At 40.2% G+C, this 19,215-nt stretch overlaps 1 protein-coding gene across 4 annotated transcripts in view; it reads left to right on the forward strand.

The window, feature by feature from the left end:
- The window catches only part of sema6cb (semaphorin 6Cb), a 146,238-nt gene that overhangs the window by 20,152 nt on the left and 106,871 nt on the right, over nucleotides 1-19,215 (forward strand). The gene's annotated exons all lie outside the window — the stretch shown is intronic.

The following is a 19,215-nucleotide window of genomic DNA, read 5'->3' on the forward strand; positions in this document are numbered from 1 at the left end:
ATTAAAATATAATTTTTTTTTCTTGCAAATCACATAAATTGTGAGGTGTTGAGCATGAACTTTTTTTGTTTTCGAAATAGGGGGCATTCATAAATTTAGAGAACCTCTGATTTAGTCAGAGCGTGCATAAGAACCACATATTACAGTGATGCGTAGAAAGTGTGACGGACTGAGCTCATGGTTTGAGTTTGCAAGTTGTCAAAATTGCTTGAGTGGTCAAGATTTCTATATTTCTGTTTTTGCTCTCACTGGTTTGAATTTGATGAAGCTCTGTTAATGGCAGTTGTTGAATTTGATGACATATGGGACTGTTTGCCTACATTGCCAGAAAATGAAAATATAGAGTTTGTCAGATTGCACAGCGCATTTGTTAGAATGGACAGATGGGAAATGGTTACTTTAAATCAAGAAGTTTTGGTTCCTTATGTTGATTTAGAGTGCTCATCATCACTGTTACTTAATGTCCTCAGGGGGAAAAATGTCCAAAGTCTCTTCATTCATCGATACTCGATAATTGCAAATTGGCACATGTCTGGTGTTGACCATGTCAATGTTTTCTGGTGCTGTGAGCTCTGTTGTCAGGTAGACAGGTAGTCAATGGGGAGAACAACTGAACAAATGCATCAGAAACTTGTAGCATCACTGAAAAGCTATTGTGTCTGGCCAAGCATTTCCCTTGTGAGCTTGAATGTGGACAGTAGAGGACAGGGCCAAGGAGTGCCGATGACAGGATGCCTCATGGGAAGGCTGGAGACAGATGGCTGGCCAGATGTAGCCCTGCTGTGACCTTGAAGGCATCTGAAGGTAAAAGCATAAAATGTCTCAAAAATGGCAGACAGAACAGCAAAGAAATGGGAGTGTTTTGTTGTGGTCTTCTCATGAGCTGTTTTGGTTTTTAGACTCGTTGTTATGTTCTTTGTTCTATTAGCATGTCATCATTTATGCTCCTAATTTTCTTTGCGGTGAGCTGAAGTTTTTGTGCACATCCGGTTTATTTTTTAGCTCACACTGTTGAGGGATTATTAGACACACGAGGCACTCACTTAGTTGTGCAGCTTTACGTCGAAAAACTTTTCTAGCAACCCTAAGAGTAAGATCTGATGTTGCAGGGAGGTAAAATTACTCAGGTTTCAGTTCATAGTCATTTTCACACATGTACTGCATACATTTTTGGAAGAAAAAGGCCAGCACACTGTGCACAATTGCCCTTTTGCACTTCAGGACCCACAGCAGGAGTTTTTGTCAGGCAAGGGTGCTGCCTCGGCAGAGTCTGCAGGAGGTAACCACTAGCTGGCTGTGAATTTGCTGAACTATTAACCATGCTGTTCCTGCATTAGTGCAAATCGTACAACACACAGACTTTGTACTATGCAACTCTCTGCATAAAGACCATTTAATGTATTTAATGTTCCAGCAAACTGTTTTGGATGTTTGCACCAGCATCAGAAAATGTCTAGAAAAGTACTGAACTGCATTGTATGTGTGAATACAGATGCATGATGGACTTATGTATGCTATTTTCCATAGTTTACGTTTACTGTTATTCATGCCAGTTAATAATAGACAAAGAAACTGAATGTAAACATAAGTTAAGAGTCTTGTTCATCTTTGCTGCACTGTATAATGTTGGGCTCTCTAAACACTGGGAAGTATCAGGTGTCAGCATGCACATTCTTAAACCCAGTGTTTAAAGGTTTCTGTGAGAATATCTTATTTGGTCATGTCTTCTTGATTCTCTCTGGATCGTGGAACTTTATTTTAAATTTGGAGTGAACTTTCCACTGTTGCTGGCTGAACAGTAGTGATTTTATGTCAATACTAGAAGAGACACACTCCTGATGCAATTCAAGCAGCAGACTGTGAAGCAAACGCCACCAGCAGCCCGATATTGTACAGGCCTCTGGGGCTTTGAGCACAGCAAAGGGACAGCCTTGATCAGAGCTGGGAACTGGATGGTGAGCTGAGGGTGGGGGGGTTGCTGTGAGAAATAAGAGGAGATGGAGGAGGGTAGAGGTGTCAGGCGAATAATTGGGGTGAGGAGATCTCAGGGGTGGATAGAGGGAAGCTTTATTAAGACCGCTCAAGTCTGATGTGCTTGCATGGCCGCCTAGCTCTTCCTCACACACCCACGCCTATGGGCCAATCCGCCGTTTCCACAAGAGACTCTGTAACAACAAAGGGATGAAGGCCAAAGTCCTCAAGCTCCTTTCAGTCACAGATAAGACAAAAGACCCCATTGCTTGAAAAGCGCTGATGGGAAAGCAGCAGTATATGGATCTGCCTTTTCTTTTAAACCAAGGCTCATTGTTGCTTCTTTTAAGCTATGCTGCTGTTACTTGCTGCTGTATTATATCCTGAGATCCTGTAGATTTACTAAGTTCGATGAGGTGCTGGTAATGTGTTTGTTGTTGTACCGTAACTGGTGAATGCTTGATAGTCTTTTTGAATTCCTCCGCTCGTAGAGGAAATGTCCTGACCTCTTTGCTAAGTTCCTCTGAAATGCACGCTTTTGTCATTAGCTCACTGTGACACATTTAGACACGTACTTAGCACAATGCACAATATGGTCTGCTTTTAATGCATTTTGTTTGTGATACAATGAATGCACAACTTGCAAATGTACAAGCTCAAAGTGCAGACAAATATTACCACTTAATATGGATAAAAGATGAGTAATCTCTTTTGTTTTGCCTCACAATGGGGAAAACAAACTTTCCAGGGTGACCGTGACCGATCGTATCAAGTGTGATGGTGAGATTAGGAGCTTAACTGCTTATTTTCCCCTGCTCTGTGAACATTGAAATGTTACTTTTGAGTCAATGAAGTTCCCATATCAATAATTGAATCCTTTGTAGATGCGTGCTTCCTTGAGTTTGGTATTCTGAAAATGTTTGCAGTTTCACAAAAGCAGATTTTTGTGAGTGACACAACAAGGATTTTGAGCTGAAGCAGGAGGCGGTTATGGGGAGAATTAGCGGCCTCCCCCAGTTCTCTGCTGTAAATTGGTTTCTGTGGAAGTCATGAAAAAGGGGGCTTGGAGGTCTGTTTTCTGCTTCCTTAGTAGCTTGCTAATCCCCCACGGCTCTGGCTGGAGGGAGAGCTTCTTGCACATATACAACCGTTGTGGAAAATGGCGTTTCTCCTCCTCCAGCCCTCTTTCGTCCTCTTTCCACTCGGTCCTGCAGGGCTTGGCTAATCCTCTGCCTGGTCATGGCAGGGAGATTGCAGCCTTTTTCAAAGCTGGCTGGACTTCAAAGTTACAAGGATACAGGGACTAGAGGAGGTGGGAGAAAATTGGGTCCACCGCAAGCAAAGACTGCAAGGGGTTCACCTCAGCTATTTCTTTTGCTGTTTATGAGGTGACACTGAAGAATTTGTGGTCTCAAAGGAGAGACTTTGTTGATCGTAAAGACAAGACCTTAGAGGTGGTGGCTTTTTTGGATTATGATTTCTATATAAAAAGAAAAAACAATACCCTTATGCAACAATGTGGGGCACCAACATGCAAAGTAATAATAGACACACAATTGATGCAAGATTCGTGATAAAAACACTAAAAGCTTATGTATGCCTTTACCTCTTTAGAAAATCAATCATGTTAGGTTTTTTTTAACTTTTGTAAGAACTACTGCCAAAATGCACAACGAAAAGGGAAGTGGTATTTTTTTTCCCTATTATTTTAGAAAGTGTGTTTACTTTGAAAGATCAATAGATTTTGAACTCTTTTCTCTACGCGTTCCTTTTATGTTGGCCGAGTCTTATCAGGTTGTCATCAGTTTAGCATTGCCCAGTTGGACTCACAGGTGCTCAAGATTTTGGTTCTGTCATTAGACTAGTCTTTGTTAGAGCTTCAGCACTGATGTTTTGTGCCAGTTTTTTTTTTTTTTTTGTCCATTACTCTTTATTCTGCTGGCAAATTGTCTAATTTGCTGGAAATGCCTTTGAATGCTGATCCTTTGTTAAATTCTCAGATGACAGAGAGATTAGAGTGAGATCATTCCAGATGAAGAAAAATGTCTGCTATTGAAATTTTGTGTAGTAGTGTGTAGTTGGCTTTGTGATGTGTTGACAAGCACTACGCATGTTCACTCTGAAAAGTCAGACGGGAACTTAATTTGCATGTGAGTTTGCATGTGTGTTGCGACACACATCTCGTGGCAACAAAGCTCTTTGCATCCTTGAAGCCATAATGTCTCAGTTTGTGTTTAAAAATGCTTTTTTACTACTTGGAATAGATTAATATAATGAAATTGAGAAAAATGAAAGACACACTTCAAGGATATACTTTTAAAATAATTCCAATTCTTATTTGCCAATGTCAGAAATCAGTTTTAAGTAGTTTTACATAAGTCTTGATAGAAATTACTCAAAATGGCTTGTAAATCCCTTTTTTTTTTCTTTTTTTTTTCTTTCTTACAGACTTACTTGGTATTTCAGTAGACTGCTGATCCCAGCTGTCCTTTAATTTAAGAAAATATTGGCTAAAAACAACCCAAGAAAAAAACCGAGTCAATGGTCACACTGTATTTCGTCTTTCTTTAAGCTACTCAAACCCTTTAGGCCATTGTGTATCCTTCTTTATTTGGATTTTGTCTGGCTTTTTAAATATAGCTTTTAAAAAAATATTTTCATGGCTTTAATAACTTATTTTATTTAAGGTCTTGACTACAAGGAACCAGGATTGCAAGTTTATTGGTACTCCCTATTCACCATCAACATGGTAATTACTTTAAGTGGACTCTTGGGGAGGAGGAGGCACAGGGTTAGAATTTTACATGATTCCCTGTTTTGGTGTTCAGGGAAGTGTGCAGTCAATATATATTGCGTCAGTCAGATCTAATTCACACCCCTTTAACCAAGCGGGTGCGAGATGTCAATAAGCTTTTCTAAGCTTCACCCTGGGGTAACCCTTCATGAAGGTTGGTTAGTTTTAGCTCAACTAGGAGGATTATGTAATTAACCATGGTTTCCTTAGTAACTGCTGTTATGGAGTTTCATTGCGTTCATTTTATGTCATTAGTACCGCTTACTTTAAATGGATTTTAGATGCTATCAATATGCTCATGGTGCAGAAGACCTGCAATCTGCTTACTTTGGTCTGAACCGTAGCAGAAAAGTTTAATGTGTTTTTGTTTTTTTTTCTTATATGCTTTAAGGTTTAAATGGTTTAATTTTGGCATATTGAGCTCAGATAGCACTGGCCGATGGCTTTGAAACAAAGGTTGGTGCTTACAGGAAAGTTTAACAATCTGAGTTTATGTGTACTTCTATGTTAAAGAAAAAAATTATCCATCCATCCATCCATTCGCTTCCGCAAAAATTATTATTATTATTATTATTATTATTATTATTATTATTATTATTATTATTATTAAATGGAGAGGGATCACATGGATGTCAAGTACACAGCTTTAGGTTTTATTGGCATCCACCCTGCAGGTACAGTAAATGAAGTGATTTTATAATTTGCTTCCAAGAGATGCACTTGGGCCAGGTGAACTTCTTATTCAAGCCACATTATAAAGGTTAAAACAATGTCAAAGATGTATCATATGGAGGCGTAACAAACTATTACACGCCTAGTTAACATCAAAAGTACAAAAAAAATAAATAAATAACATCAAAAGTACAAACAGTCATGTAACAGAGTGAGTATTGTCCAGGAGGTCTGTGGATTCCCTGCTTTCTGGCTCCTTTATTGTGTGGGTCAAACCACACCAACCTTCCAAACTTGACCTGCATTTTGATTGCAACTACATGCTGTGAAGCTTTGTGACTAACATGTTTCAGCACGCTTGCATTGACATTTTGTTACACAGCTGCCAAAGTGTTTAAAACTGATGCCCTGAGGACAGACGAACTCAAAGGGTCAAAACATAACCAGCTATGTTGTCTTCTGGGTTAATGATGGGCAGAGTTGTTTGATTTGGAGATGTAACTTTTCAACTTCCAATGAGATTATTATATTTTTTACTGCGAAGAGCATGCCGTAACTGCTGCAGAGCAGGAGGCACTTTATCAGAGAGCCTCTCATATTTCTTAAATTGATGTTTACAAATTCCCTAGGTGGGGCATTAAGGAAGATTGGTATATTAATTGCCATCGCATGCCATCTAAACGGGTAATTGCAAGCTGTTTGCTGGAATGCAAATGTGCTCAGCTTCAGTTTGATGGAGCTTGTTTATTGAAGTGCTGGTCGCTGACAAATTAAGATGGTTAAATTGATGCCCTTTACTTTTAAGTAATCAGTTTGTTTGCTGATTGTTGTATTAGAGTAATAGCAATTTGCCATTTTTCTTTTTTTTGGGCATATCAACACATTAACAACAGCTCAATGGCAAAAAGGACACGGTTGGGACCTCTGTGTGCTACACTAACAATTATTTTCATTATTTGTTAAACCTCCAATCATTTTAGATTATTTATTCAAATGTTTAGAGTAGCTGTTTGAGACTTTTGGAAATGAGAACCTTTAACTTATCTGAGAACTATGACTTTTACTCGGGTGTTTAACATATAACAACAAATGAATGTAACAAAACAAAGGATCAGATGAATTAGTTTGTATGGAGTACATTCCTCTTCCATTTGTGTTGTTACTGTTTTGAGGCTGAAATATTAAGTATCGAAGTCCATAGCTACATGAGTTAACCCATAATTACTCGTATGTATAACAATGCCAGCCCTACAGATGGTTGTGATTTATTTGTTTTTTATTATTGTCTTGCTCATGTATATCAAATTGAGGTAATATTTTTTTGGCTACATCACCACACTCTGTGAGCAACTAATCAACTCAATGTTTCATCACGATAACTCATGCACCCCAGCTTGTAAATTGTTTTTTCCATATCCCGGGGTTCAGCAGTGCAACTGTAAAGTATGCAAATGTGATTTACTTGCATAAAAATACATTCTGAGCCTCTTGGGTATTCTTCCTCAATAAAAGTGTTTATATCTATGAGAACCAATGAATATGAATGACTTAGTTTTTTTTTCATTTCTTATCTTATAAAAAAGACATTTACCTGAATGCCATTTTTCTCTGCACCACTGTGATTTGAGTTAAGCTACTTTCAGCCATCGTTACCATGAGACTGATCATGACTGATGAATGTCTGTGGTAGTCAGCTTAAGATATTGGCATCCCCCTCTGTTCCAGAACACCTCAACACCTACCGTTTTTAATAATATTGGCCGTCCCATATCTTTACATATGTGTGGGTGTTTGAAATAAGTTCATTTTCATTCATCCCTTCTCGGCGGGCTTGACTCCTGCACTTAGTATCCAATTTCTGCCCATTTGTGGGCGTAAGCAGCAGAACACTCTTTCTACAGCTCCCGTTCGCTTCCTGAATTTCTCCACACATCAGCACACACCGTCTGCAGGGCTGATCCATGGAGAGGGGGGTTAAGCGCTCTCCTCATAAGCACCTGTGTACCTCAAAGATCAGGGGATGAGAGTGGGCGGGTGGGATAAGAACAGAAGGCGAGGATGAAGCAGTTGAGAGGGTGAGGAAGGTGATTACTGAGGGCCAGCTTCAGAGAAAGTGGCACTGGGAAGAAAAGATGATGGAATTCTCTCATTGTGGTACAGCTGAACCATTACACACACACACACACACACACACACACACACACACACACACAGTTATTTGTCAGTCCTTTCTTCCTGTTTGCGGTTATTTTCAATCACTCCGCCTGCCTCTTAGAGCCCATCGGCCTGTCCTCTTTCTTGTATTTCTTTTCACCTTTGTTATCATTTCACTCTTCAACTTCTGTGATTGGAGAATACTGAGCATCAATGATCTAATCTCATCCCTATTCATTACTCTAGGGCCTCCCTTTCCCTTTTTCCCCTCCCTTTCGTCAGTCCCCACATCACTCAGTACACAACTTGCCGCCTCTGCTTTTTACCTCTTTGTTTCACATGTTTTGTTTAGCTTTTAAGTCCCCTTTTTACTCATCCGACTGACTTGCCTACCGTAGAAAAGTTGACACGGCATCACAAGCAAAAGGCTTGGTAAGCTTTTTAGAGCCAGTCACGGTGCACCATTTCCCCCATCTTAATTACTGCTGAAACAAGCAGCTATGGGAAGTTTCAGCACTGGTGGACCCGTCATTACTGACAATCTCCCAGCCTTTATCTGCCATAGCTAAGACGCTCTTGCACTGCGGGGCTGTGATGATTGCTTTACTGAGCTTGGGTAAGAATACGGGGGGGAAAAGAGGATGATCAGAGACTGTGCAGTTGGAGGTTTTTCATAACGGTGAGAGTCATAGCGGTGAAGCTAAAACCCTTAAACTTAAAAAAAAAAAAAGTATTTTAAACCAAATGCTGCCCAAACCCTCCAAACCACCATCTCAATGTCCATGGTGATTTAACACTCTCCAGCTCCAAGAGGAGAACTTCAAATCTATTACACTCACCCTGTCTCGTCAAGCATGTTTTTGCTGAGGTGTCCAGCTCTTGGCTCCCAGCCTCCTGTCAACACAAGGCGCTAAAGAACACCAGATTGTTTGTGCCCTTCAGATGAAGACATCAGCACTTGGAGCTCAGGATGTCAGGAGTCATTTACTTGTCCTCAAGCAGTGTTTGCATCAACTAGCAACTTTCCCAACCCAAAACATGTTTTTTTTTAGGGGGGGGGGCGCACACCTATTACTTATCAGTTACAAACCAGTTCTTAAAGCATCGTGTATGAGTGGATTGAGACCATGATGCAATTTGGAGCTTTTAACTGTTTTAAGGTTTCTGTAAGGAGAACTGTTATGCTCATGTATTGATTTTGTGACTCCTAAAAAATACATAGATATAGAGATATAGATATATAGATATAGATGTATAGAAAGAAAAATAAATAAAAATCTATCTCATACTTTGCTGTGGTGCAGCTCTTTCACTGCTCTAAACACATCATTCTCACTTCCATCCCCCTCCCTTTAAGACAACTTCCCTCTGATTGGATGTCACAGACAGAATACTTGAGCAGTAGGTGTAGCTTCTGGACTCGCAGCCAGAAATGGTCTGAGATGACCATATTAATCCTGCCTGTTCTCACTGACATTGTGCTGACCCAGTTCACATATTTTACTGAGCCAAAAAACTGCCAGAAACACAAAATAATTGGAACAGTCTTGAGCTTTTGAATAGCAAGAATAACTTACACATACTCTGACTACATTATTTAAAAAAAAAAAAAAAAAAAAGGGGGGGTTGCTGAGGCGCTCTGTAACACCATTTTATTCTAAACAAATGTATTATTGGAGCAATTCAGCAAGCAAAACAGACTGATGTGCATTGACTTCCAAGTCTTCAGCAGGATCTCTACGTCTTTGAAACTCGTTACGTTTAATATAAACAACTATCATATATATATGTGAGAAAATAGGCCAACTATAATGGTTCCCTGTTCCTTTTTTTGGAGTACACGTCCAGTTTGCAGAATAATGTATGAAGTCCAAAATCAGTGAATTGTATAAAGGCCTAACATGTGTATTTAAAAAGATTTTGAAAAACAGATCAGAAGTACTTGTGATATGTCTCAGAAATAAATGATAACTTGGAGACTTCTGTATCTGCAGAAAGCTTTTTGCTCAATATTTCTTGGGTTATTTACATTTGACGAAGCATGACTCATTGCTTCGAGAAACTGTTAAGTCTGGCATTCTTTGTGGTTGAATTGTTATTTCAGAAGCCTTTTCTTCCATTTTTAGGAAACAAATGTATTTCTGGCTCTGAGATGAGTCACTAAATGTGAACATAGTGATAATCAATCCGTAGTAGTAACCCAAAGGCTCTGGAAATGTTCGCCGCTGTAGACCAACCAACTGTTTTCACCAGCCATTGTGCAGCATATAGTCTACCTTCTGTGCTCACTGCTTGTGCTTCAGTGTTCCATGAAATAACTTGGCTAAATTTGCAGGCTCGTGGGTGTGTGATTGCATGCAAGTGCGTGTTTGTGCGTGTGTGTGTGTAGAGCTTCATCCGCTTCCAAATGGACGTGGGACTGTGCTAAAAAGGGAGAAGTGAGGCAACTGCTGGCAAAGAGCAACTGCGACCCAGCAGGTGGAAACAGGTGTCATTACTTACCTGCCTGGCTGTTAGCACCTGCCCCCAGGTGGAAAAAACCTGTTCTTGAGAAAACAACCCAGGTAGAGGGACACAAGGGAGTGAACCTTTTTATTTTTCCATTCTGTAAGCTTGGGCGGGCTGCATTTCTTCTTAAGTGTATTCTTGTGGTCATTGTGCTTCACACAAGCTTGAAAAAACAACTTCAATGCACAGCCTTGCTGTAATTTTGAGTCTCAGAAGAAAGATTTGGAAATTTACCATAATTTTATTTCCACAACTTGGAGCCGGACTGCAGATTTATATACTTCCTTAAACAACTTCAGAATAACTTTGAAAGCCAGTATTTCACATCTTTTGCCATTCATCTCAAGTTCACATTTTCTGACTATACTGTTTTTACTGTACTGAAACTAGATGATGGCTTGTATAGTGTATATTCAATTTGTTTAAGCTCTGTTACCAGTTTTTACACTGCTGATACTCTACCACCCCATAATCTCATAAATTACTCATCACTTGATTTCTACTCAGAGGTCACATGCATAATTCAGAAAACATACATAATATCATAAAGGAGTAGATTGAAATTCCAGCATTATTGGTGTTTTGTCTCCTTCTAAGCTTGGGTAGAATATGTAAAAGTGCAGCATGGGAGTTTATTTTTACAAGTAGAGCACAGTGGGAGGATTTTTTTTTCTCCCCGAGGTTGTTACAGTCTTCTCAGTTCTCTGCACAAGCTTTGGATATGCTTTCCAACTGCATAATACCAACTCCAACCATGCCGGTGTTGTCTCAAGGGCAAAACCTGAATAGGGAGTAGCTCGCTGCCCCGTTGATGGATGAAGCTCATCCATGTGCCAAGTTCAACAAGTCACCCGCTCTTCCCTTGCCATGCACCCCTTCAGCCTTTCTTTCAGCATACTGGTCTGTGTGCCCCCTGCTATTGCACTCATCTTCTCCCTTTTCAAATGGTAATAAAACTGAACCATGCTGGAACTCTTCAGCTAGGAGTGAACTCTCTCTTCTCAGAAGAGAAATTATGGATGGTCATGCAGAGTTTTTAAGGTTTGGCCCAGCAGGCACCAAAAATTTTCCTTGTGGCCGAATCATTTTGGCCACAGTCTAGGCAGCTTACCGCAATACACCACGGGTCTCTGGCTATTGTTATTATGCATAATGGAACAAAATCCAGTTTCAGTGCCCTCTCTGCACACCCCCTCCCCTCACTCTCTGCTCCACAACCACTAATGTAGGGGATGTTGCCTGGCTTCTGCATGCTAGTGTGCTGACAACTGCCCATATTAAATTAAATTTGCCTCTTGAGCAACATAAACAACTCGCATCCCCCCCCGCCCAATCAAAGCCCGTTTAGCCAAAGGACAGACATTGACGATCAAAAGCTGAGCTCCAGCAAGGCTGCTCTTGGTGTGTTTGGCTTGTGGAAAGCGTGGACACGATCACACATAAAGTAGAGAGAAAGAAGAAACATAAATTTGCATCTGTCTTCTATTGTTTCATGGTTCCTTGTCTACTCATCCCACAGCCATCAGCTGTCAGTACACCTGCCAGATAATAAAAAGAAAGCTTTTTTTTTTCTCCAGAGCTTTTTTTTCCCCAGAGTTTTAACAGATGCAGCAGTTTCAAAATATTTTTTAAAAAAAATGTACAAAGCAACAGTATTTGCGTCAGTCTTAATTGTTGTGGAACATTTTCTTTCTATAGTTCATCAAAAGGGTGTTGCAAAAATGCAGTGTGACAAATATTCATGACTGCTCTGAACATAAAATATTAAAGGTGCGCAGCTGTGGTGCATTAGAGGTATGCATTACGACTGTGCCATTGGCAAAGGTGTAAAATATTGCCCATTACAGCAAATAAATAACAGGGCATTGTTAGAAATAACAGAGCGGTGCAATCAGCTGCTTCTGCAGTGAGCCTGTCATCCTTTGGGAAAACTGCAACACCGCCTTCTTGGACTGCTCCACTCCTTATTCTGGCTTGCAGCCTCAGTTTGCGCACTGCACATGTATTAGATTTCCACCTGCTGCTGCTGGTTCTACTTATAGTGACCCTTAAGCTCACAGCAGATCTCCATAGCAAAAGGCAGACTGATGTCACCAACTGCCATCCACAACAGTGGAATGGAACCACTGTAGCTCCTATGCTCTATACATTTTTAGAAGTTGTAACGTCCGCCATTTTCTTTGAGTATTTATTACACGGCGTGCTGCTGGGAAAAGCCTGTTCTAACGTTTGAGTCTAAGGTTTATTTTGTTTTGAGTTGTCTTTCTGTTTCTCATCATTTCAGTTTATTTTGAAAAATCTCAACAGGATCTTCAGCTCTATTGTGAAAGGTTTATGTGGAAAATAAACAAGCGGACGGTGGAGCCACACGCTGGGTTTACCGTTGTCGTTACATATGACAACGCGTAAAAACAGTCGCTTGTCCATTCGTAGTGTGGTTATTTTAAACATAAGAGAAAGAGAGAACTTTAAGAAATGAATATAGCCACTACAGTACCATCAAAACGATGAAAAAATATTGCCGTAACAGTTGATTTTGGGACACCACGAAACAACGATGGTGTAATTTGAAACGATAGACGTTTTCACATCTTCATCCGATATATGTCGTTATATCAAACAGCCCTGTTTGATTTGTTGATTACAAATGTGATTGACGTATAAGGACTTAGGCCTGAAGTAACAATCGAAAGTATCAAGTTTGCAGCAAGTGCAAAGTTAAGATTTAACATTAAAACTTAACATTTAAAGGGTTGTTTTAGGGCTTCTGTCCCTAATTCTTTGAGTCCTAATCTTCCGTGCCTCACAGTCATTAAATGTTCATGTGTGCTCGTGGTTGAGGTTTAAAATCACTTCCAGGTGCATGAAGATTTTCAATGAGGCAGCAAAAGCGTTGGCTTCTGTCTGTCGCATTGAACTCTTGCAAAACTGGTTAGTAGGACGAAGTCTGAGATGCATTTACCATATGTTGCCTGCCAGTTCTTCTTGAAGGTTTGACTTTGCATAGAGCAATAAAGTACTCACAGCACTGGTCAGCAAAATAAAGTGATATCTTTTTCTTTCTCTCTGTAAAAGAGACAGAAAGAGAGACAATCTTGGCAACACTTAATTTTCAAAACAGCCAGACGTGTCCATGAAGGCAAGGCTACACCCTATTAAACATTGAGATGAAAAGCACTTATTAAGTTCTTGTCAACATAAATAAGTTTAGGCGTGTGCTGTGAGCCAGCAATTATAAACCAGTTCTTGGCCAGTTTCCAAAGCTGTTGTAGTGAGCAGTATTTACTCATGATCGATTGTCAGCTGATTTTTGTTTTTAAATCCTTCACGAGGTTCAGGGTTCCTCCGAAGCAGCTTCTTGTAACTCGGCTTCTATCTTTCTTATACTGCACATGTGAAAGGCCACAAGTTCCTAGAGTTCATGTAGGGGAAAAAACACAAGAGTACAAGAGTCCAGCGCTTGTTCCTGCAAATAACACGAAACAAATTGGATACAGAGACAGAGGCTGTTGAGAGAGGACAAGCCAGACTAGATGACCATCTGGCCCTTGCAGTGTCAGTGACCCAACCAATATGCTGTTGATCTTTTTCCCTTAAATAACTCCAGTCTTTATTGCTACAGCCTTTATCAAAACCTCAGATCATGGAAGAAAAACTCTGGGTTGTAAACAGTGGGTTGTTCGCTTGATTACAGTTGCGTGCTTGTGCTAGTGTGTGCGTGAGTGGAATCTTGTTGATTGTCTGCATGAGCTGATTGGTGGTGATTTGTGCGAGGGAGGGATGGAGTGACAAAGTAAATTGAGGCGGGGAGTGGAGTTGTTGACTGCCAAGTTGTAGGCTCACTGTATAACTTGTCTGCAGCTTGCTACATAAGTCATGTTTTTTCTTGGGGCTTTTCATAGCACAAAAAGGCAGCAAAGCAACAACTAGGGTCCTCTCAAAAGACATTAATCTGAAGCTGACACCGCTCTGAAATGATCACCTCTCACTTCATATGTCTTTATTATGGTTTAACAACCCTCTAGAGTTGAAGATTGTTCTGTTTGTTTGGTTCTTTGTTTTCTTTCTCAATAATTAAAGCCTGAGGTTAAGCAACACTAACTTACCTTTTAAAAAAAAAAAAAAAATAAATTCTGTTTGGGGTACCTATTGGGACTAAATATTGGTTCACAGTATGAAGGAAAGCAGCACTGTATTCAGCTACAGCCATGCCTCCCAGTGGTGCTGCAGCATTGTCACTGCTACTGGATTTCAACATGGAAAACACGGCTACTCTCGCAGAATCCAGGCGTGTGTTTAAGAAGTTTGCAAAACAATGCCTGAGTGCCTTTTTTAATGTCTTTTTTTTCTTTTTCACAGTTTATTACTTGTGTAAAACTAAGAAATACAGAAACAATCAGCTGACATTTGTCCAGGAGGGAAATTCTAGGGCTCTGTAATTTAGTCATTTGTGTAAGAGGGTGGCAGTTTGGAGATTTTTATTTATTTATTTATTTATTTATTAGGATTTTATTGGAAAACATTCCCACTCATATTTCCAGTGGCTTTGACTCTTAATTAAATGCAGCCTCTAAGCAACCTTTTATAATTTGACTGTATGATGACAGAGACGAAAGAAATCCTGTCTCTTCAGCAGAAATATACACGTCTGATGGTTTAATGCTACATTCATGCAAATATTGCCTGCTGTCCTTGTTTCAGCTCAACTGTTTGTTCTTTCATTTTTTTCTCTTTGCTTCTCTCTTTGGTACCCCTCCCTTTCTCTTCTGTTCTCTGCTCCTCCCTGTCATCACCTTGGCAAAAACCCTTTCACAGGCCCTGAAACACTTAATTGACTTTTCATTGGCACAAGCTGTAATTGGCTTTTAATCACCGTTTTACATCATGTTTTGAAATTCAAATCAGCAGTGTCAGCTCAGAGAAAGGGGCCTCTTCAGTGCTTTGCTGTCATTCACGGATGCTACAAGAGGAGCATCTCAGTATTGATGGCATGTTTAACATCTTTCACTTGCTAAGTGAGTGAACGGAAACTTCAGGGTTTGTGTATAAGGTCCCTTATGCAAGCACCAATCTACAGACTGAGTGATACTTGATAGAAAACATTTGGTTTCGCTGTGGCTCTTTCTGACAGGCAGCAGTTATGAGACGTTAGCATCATTTGCACAAGAACCAGGTAGATGGTGCCTTTCTTGACCTCTCTCACCATTTAATGCTAAAAGAACCCAAACAAAACCCACCAAGTTCTAAGTATCATAAAACTAACATGTCATATCCCAGTACATGCAGTGGAAAATAATGGACAGCTTAATTTATGTAACAGTAAAAAGCAAAGGTAAGTCATAGATATGTCAGCAACCTCAAAAAAGTGCATTGTGTTATGCAAACAATGCTCTTTTTTTTTTTTTTTGCTCTTATGGTGTCTATAATGTAACTATACAGAGAGAAATGTGTATATAGGTTGATGGGTTCCATTTATAAACTTGCCATGGATTTGGCTGAAGGCCACGTCAGGCATGAAGATGTGCATTGTGAGCACTGTTCGATAAGTCAGGGTCAGTCTTCCACCTCCGCTCAACACTCTAAAAGCAGTTCCCACGCTCTCTGTTACCAATGGATGAGAGATGAGAGCAGCCGTGTACACTTGGATGGCATCAGTTTTACAGTACCCCCTTTTTTTTGTGTGTGTGTGTGTGTGTGTGTGTGTGTGTGTGTTAATTTCTCTCTTTGTTCTGACCAACTGTGAGCCTGGCAGCAAAACCTGAGCCGTGCATCAAGATGTCTGTAAACTCCTATACTTCAGCATGGCCTGTAGTTATTTGTGCTTTGCTTGGATAGCAAATCCCTTCACGATTCCCAGCTCTAACCCTTTCTCACATTGGTTAAAGAGCCATAGGAGACAAGGATTAGCATACATAAGTGTTTTTTTCTTTCTTCACTTTCTGTCTCCCTTTCAACTTTTAACTCCTTTGTTTTTTTTGTTTTTTTTTCACATCAACCTTCTCTCCTCTTTGTCGATTCCTGTCACTTTCTCTATTTCCTCCTTTCATTTCCTCCTTTTTACTCCTTTCTGTGTTTTCACTCTCTCCTCTCCCTGGTGGCTGAATGATCGTGAGTGACGTTTAGCAACTCTTCAGCCGCCAGGAAGGCTTTGGGAGAGAGCCCACTCTTTTTAGAGCATCCGTGATGCTCCCCAACAAATTGTGACACTAAGACGAAATGTAAGCTGGCAGCCAGCGTGTAAACCGTTCAACTCCTTAGACCCTGGACAGTTTTTTTGCTCCACTGCTGCATAAGACTTATTTCATTCTCCTTTCACATTCCTTCGGCGCCCAGCTGGAGAATGGAAAATAATATTTTTTATTTATTTTTTATTTTTTTAAACTTCTGGAACAGAGCAGAGGAAACCCTGTTGCTCGACAATCCCTCCCACCACAGCCTTTCAGCTGCTCCAGTGTCTTTCCTTGATTTAGGATGTAATTCAAAGATTTGCACTTAAATTCTTCGTTTTCTCACTCATTTCTGTCTCACCTCCACTAAAACGTTCCTTTCAGTTTTCATTATCATTGAACTGTCAGGACAAAACCTCCTTGTTGTAAATCACGGTTCTCTTTCCACCCCAGCAGGAGGGATTCATTTTCCAATTCACTTGCCACATGTGATTAATTTTGGTTGAATTGTGAGGGAGGCAATTATGATTTCAAGTAATTCATATATTACTTAACATTGAATAGTCTCCTTAGGTCATCATTCAGGCGCTATATTAACTTTAAATAATCAAAAATAATAAGACTGTGATAATGCACATTCTGAAACTGAAATGGGAACGCCGAGCATTAATATCTTTTGGGTTTGTCACTTGGCAGATTCATGTGTTATTAAACACCCAGTCAAATTTGAATGAATGGAAAAAATGAATTAGATCAAATGATTGAAGGTCTTTGCTATTTGCCAGTAGCTGATCTAATCAATCAAATGTTCTATTCTAGTTCATTAATTCTAATGTTCGAAACACTGTAAAATGCTAATGTTGTTGCTAAATCTTGATGTACATATGCCAGTTTATTATTTTTAATAGTCCCGTTAATGCTCAAAAGAATTACGTGGACTAAGTTGCCCATTTGTGCACAGCCCTAATTGGTACACTATGTGCAATTCTAGTATTTTATGAATAATACTAGCTTATTTTGAATTTGATGGAAATTCAGTTCAAATCAGCAAGTCTCACAACAGTTGGGATGGGGCAACAAAAGAGTAAAATAATAAGTGGCACTGAAATGAGAGAGCTGGAGGAACATTTTATAACAAACTGACAAAATGTCATTTAACCTAGTTAGCTCACTGGGTAAAAAAAGAAAGAAAAAAGAGCATTTTAGAGAGGCAAAGTGTTTCTGATGTAATGCAGGTTGAAGCTCTAGCATGCAGAGAAGAAGCCATATGTGACCATGATCCACGGGTCTCGGATTTGCAAGTCATTGCATTGTTTTTCTATAAAGCGCCCACACTTTTTTGGATTTGGGATGTACATGAGCAGTGCATCAGTAGCTGTGGGTTGGGATGATAAATGCTGGCAGTGAAGATGGTTTGTATGAGCTTATTTAATTGTAATAAGGGGATAATCCTTAAATTCCAGCTGGCTTTAATAAAAATTAGAAGTTCCTAATGTAAAATGGCCACAGTATGGTTTCAGTGTGGCTCGTCTGAGCTGCGCTGTCCTGGTGAATAAGGGCTAAAATTCCCAAAAATAAAATCTGTAGAAAACCCCCAAAACATAAAAAGTCACCCTGGTAGAAGTTGTTTGTGGTGCTAACACACAACACACATCAATACGACTCTTCACAAAATCAATCCATCGCTGCTTTTGATTCGGGAGAATGAGCTGTTCTGCAAATTTTGGCTTCCAGGACGGATACGTTGGACAAGGACATAGCTAGTGTAAGAAGCTGTGTGCTGCTGTACCAGTAAATGTAGTAACTGATTGAGCGGGAAAACCACAGACTTAAATGTCAATGGTAAAACCACACACACTGTGTAAAGTGTCTCTCCCACATTAGCTCAGTAGTTCAGCAACCTCTCATATTAAGCTTCAGCAGGTCTTCTGTCCAACCCTTCGTTACTGATGACCCATTATCAGAATCTTTGTCCCTCTGAGGCTGTGAAACCAGACTGATAACGAGGCTTGCCATTTGAAAGGCCACAGTATTCTCACTGTGTCATGTCTCATTACAAACCACCACGATATTTGTTTACATCCTCTCCTGGCCCCTGAGCGCTCTTATCAAGACCTTTTTTGTAAGAGCCCCTGCAGTCCAAAACACCTTCATCAGAGATGGGTCTGACAATTTCTGCATTAGTGTGAAGTGCAGTTGCACTCTATATTTTCCATCCTCTGCTGCCCCCTCCTCAATTATTTCTTTTTCTTTTTCAGTGAGATGAGTCTTATTTCTGCACAATTGCACTGATTGTAATCTATTCCAGCTTTTTTTTTTTTTAAAAAAAGAGCTCAACCTGAAATGAAGCCATTCATCACAGAGTAAACAGCATAGCAGAAGGGCAGGAGCAGGAGAATGATAAGAGAAAATGCTTGGGGTAGAGGCAACAGAAGAGAAATCCATGCTGAAAAAGCAAACAAAGCATGACACCCTTTGCCTGACAGAAGTTCGCCATCCCCTGCTCTCCTCACGAGGATGTGACATTTAAGAGGGTGGTGTCTTGTTATTGCAGGCCTAATTAACATTCCACGTTACGCCAGCTGGAGATGGACACCCTGCCAGTGCCGTCCCCCTTTTCACCCTCGTGTTTGTCCATGAAGTTCTTTGCTTTCTCTAAGTGTAACTGGCTCTCAGTGTTCCCTCATGCCCTGAGGTCTTTATTGTGTGACGATGCACACGGGCTCTGCCAATGTCGTCTCAAATGTTCCACTGTGGTCAGTCTATTTGCCATTGCCAGAGGTGTCAGGCAGTAGTAACCATGGTGACAGTGTAAGGTCTGAATTGTTGGAGGTGTCGGAGCCCTCGGGGGTGCTGCAGATCTAACTACAAGAATCTGTGGCGCCCAGTGAACTTTCTCTGTCAGGTCAGTTACCGTCTTATGACAAGATGTCGAAAGTGATTGATTTC

The sequence above is a fragment of the Pundamilia nyererei genome, unplaced genomic scaffold (assembly GCF_000239375.1).
Source record: "Pundamilia nyererei isolate P.nyererei 1_Seehausen unplaced genomic scaffold, PunNye1.0 scaffold00090, whole genome shotgun sequence".
Taxonomy (NCBI): Eukaryota; Metazoa; Chordata; class Actinopteri; order Cichliformes; family Cichlidae; genus Pundamilia; species Pundamilia nyererei.